The sequence below is a fragment of the Neolamprologus multifasciatus genome, chromosome 7, assembly GCF_963576455.1.
Source record: "Neolamprologus multifasciatus chromosome 7, fNeoMul1.2, whole genome shotgun sequence".
Taxonomy (NCBI): domain Eukaryota; kingdom Metazoa; phylum Chordata; class Actinopteri; order Cichliformes; family Cichlidae; genus Neolamprologus; species Neolamprologus multifasciatus.
Genome location: NC_140445.1, coordinates 49,559,820 through 49,563,314, shown reverse-complemented (window position 1 = coordinate 49,563,314; position 3,495 = coordinate 49,559,820). Strand labels below are relative to the sequence as shown.

Below are 3,495 nucleotides of genomic sequence, written 5' to 3'. Positions count from 1 at the left end.
TCCGGTCTTTTATCAGTTCCCAGAGTCAAAACCAAACACGGAGAAGCTGCATTCAGCTTTTATGCTCCATTTACCTGGAACAAACTCCCAGAAAGCCTCAGATCAGCTGAAACACTCAGTTTATTTAAATCCAGGTTGAAGACTCACTTATTCTCAGCTGCATTTAAATAAAGCACCAAATCCGCACTTAAGCTTAAATTTCAAAACTTACATTTTAACTACTGATTTTATCTACTGTTCTGATTTTATCTGTTTTGATTTTATATACTGTTTTGTTTGTTTGTTTGTTTGTTAATTAGTTTGTTTGTTTGTTTGCTTGTTTTAATCAATTTTAAATCATGCTTTTTATTTGTTTTTGTTTCTGATGTCTCTGTAAAGCACTTTGAATCACCTTGTTGTTGAATTGTGCTACACAAATAAACTTGCCTTGCCTTGCACAGCATAACCACTCATTCCTTTGTTACACTCAGGGCTGTACTGTTTATACCCTGGATTTCTACATTCCCAAACCCCTTGGACTAAGCTTTGCTTACTTTCACCCAAATTCAGAGCACCTTTGAACTACAGGATATACATCAGACATTAATAATTCTCTTTGTATACTTCAAACACTGACTGTTCATGGCAGGGAAAGCACATATGTAACTAATAATACTAATGATATTTCCATTTACATATACTAGTAAGCCTTGCCAGTGTTTCAGAATTCAGCTATTTCAGAGGCATGCACCTTCATTTAGCTTAAGAAAGATTTGACAGCACTATATTTAGTAAAGAGAAAGGCTAACCTGTCTAACATAGCAAATATCAGTATCAGGGGAGAGAGGAGGATTCCCAGATGTGAGCAGTATATTCACTACCATCCACCCACATTCACTTTCATTGTTGATAATTGTATTGTAGTGTACGGTATATATGTCCCATTAATAGTTACAATGTAATGCCAAATAAATATAAATAAAAAAATTCCCCACTCGCCCCTGTGGGCGGTCAATCCTTCAAGCTTGGGTCCTCTACCAGAGGCCTGGGAGCTTGAGGGTCCTGCGCAGTATCTTAGCTGTTCCTAGGACTGTGCTCTTCTGGACAGAGATCTCCAATGTTGTTCCCGGGATCTGCTGGAGCCACTCGCCTAGCTTGGGAGTCACTGCACCTAGTGCTCCGATTACCACTGGGACCACCTTCACCTTCACCCTCCACATCCTCTCGAGCTCTTCTCTGAGCCCTTGGTATTTCTCCAGCTTCTCATGTTCCTTCTTTCAGACGTTGCTGTCATTTCGTATCGCTATGTCTATCACTACGGCCGTCTTCCTCTGCTTGTCTACCACTACTATGTCCAGTTGGTTAGCCACCACCATTTTGTTTGTCTGTATCTGGAAGTCCTACAGGATCTTAACTCGGTCATTCTTGACAACCCTAGGGGGCATCTTACATTTTGACCTAGGGACTTACAGGCCATAGATGGCAAAGATGTTTCTGTATACACATGCCGGCCACTTGGTTATGGTGTTCCATGTATGCCCTGCCTGCTAGCATCTTGCACCCTGCTGTTATGTGCTGGATTGTCTGAGGGGCATCTTTACACAGCCTGCACCTGGGGTCTTGCCTGGTGTGATAGACCCCAGCCTCTATGGATCTTGTGCTCAGAGCTTGTTCTTGTGCTGCCATGATTAGTGCCTCTGTGCTGTCTTTCAGTCCAGCTTTGTCCAGCCACTGGTAGGATTTCTGGATATCAGCCACCTCCTCTATCTGCCGGTGGTACATACCATGCAGGGGCCTGTCCTTCCATGATGGTTCCTCGCCTTCCTCCACTTTCTTGGGTTTCTGCTGCCTGAGGTATTCACTGAGCACTTGGTCAGTTGGGGCCATCTTCGTGATGCATTCGTGGATGTTCGTTGTCTCATCCTCATCCTATTTTTTACATCTGAGTAAGATGTAATCACAAAATAACAACTCTGTCTAAAAGTCATTTCCGCCAGCATTCTAAAAATATCCAGCTCCCTTGTTTCACAGTAGGTAGTTATACATTCAGTGTAATATGTGAGTTTCCCCACTGGCTGACTGTCATTATAATCTGCTTCCTTCAAGTCTCTGTTTCCATTTTAAGTGTGGAGGAATAACTGATGGCAAGTGGCCTAGACAGCCACATTCATGCCAGTGATTAAAAGAAATTGAAAAGCTGAAACTTGAAGGAAGCATGTAGGTGGGCCCTGTGCAAAATGTTCTTTAATTACGTGTACCCTTTCTGAACCACAGGATTTTAAACAGTGCTGCATGCTAGTTGTAAATGTTGTCTTTCTAACGCTGTCAGGAAATTGAAGACAGGCAAAAATAATAATATTTTTCCGGCGCTAAGGATGATGGATTACCATTTATCTGAAACAAAGCGCCTTTAAATCCTTTATTCAGAGAAAACTGGCTTAAATATACCCCTTAATCGATCTGATGAAAGATTAACTACCTTGCATGAGTTCATGCTTTTGAGTTCTGTCTCTGCAATTATCATACGTTCAAATGAAATAGGTTCATTATCGAAGGCAGATGTTCATTTAGCTGACATTGCTAATTGCCGGTCTCCTCCAGCGTACGTGTGTGAGAATAAATGAACGCGTGCATGTACATATACTCAGAACGCACAGCGGGCAAAAATCCCAAAGAAAACCAGAAGCGATCCAATCTGACTCCAAGCCATCTGTCTCTGCCAGAAGAAATGATAGAGGGAGCAGTGATAAATTATTCCTCTGCTTGTGATCTTCGGGGCAGCATTCTTCCCTTTCCACAAGCATATGTGACCCCTGTCTTCCGATTTTTTTTCCTTTTCTTTTTGTTTTGTTTTTAATATACTGCCTTCCTCTAAATACATGTTTTATCCTCTTCCAAATGGACTAGTTCCTCACTCTTGTTCCTCTGTGGTTAGCTCTGCGTGTTGTGTCGTGTGGCCAGCTTTTAGATGTCTCCCCAAGGCCCCCCATAAGTAGCAGATGGGTATAACGGGATCCATGAGAGTTTAGAGCACCATATCGCAGATCATGTGATGATGTGACACCCAAGGGACAACAAAAGGAAAGACTGATCTCATTTCTTTTCCATACAAGTCCCCTCCCTTATTTAGGCTGTGTAAGTCTGGAAAAAAAGAAGAAAAAAACAGATGCTGAAGCAATTTAATGTGGAGTTAGTTAAGAATTAGCAATGGGAATTCTCTGTGGTGGCTGCACCCTTAAGCCAGACCCACACTGGTCTCACATTTACAGACTTGTCTCCACACTGCAATTCACTGTGCCAATGCACAAGGAAGGCCATGCAGAACCCACTATCGGTGGTATTGTAAGTGGAAATAAAACAGGGTTTCATGGAGCAAATTTGAATTTGCATAACGAGTCTATAACTTTTAGGCTGAAGTTATTTAAAACATTCTTTCAAAGTTTAGAGCTTCTTTCCACTGAATAAAAATAGACCACATCTACTACAGGCACAGGTTTTAAGAGACAAAACAGCAGT

At 41.8% G+C, this 3,495-nt stretch overlaps 1 pseudogene; it reads right to left on the bottom strand.

Annotated features, from left to right (window-relative positions):
- Positions 1-850: 850 nt before the first annotated feature.
- On the bottom strand, positions 851-3,181 carry LOC146515223 (uncharacterized; annotated as a pseudogene).
- Positions 3,182-3,495: the final 314 nt, after the last annotated feature.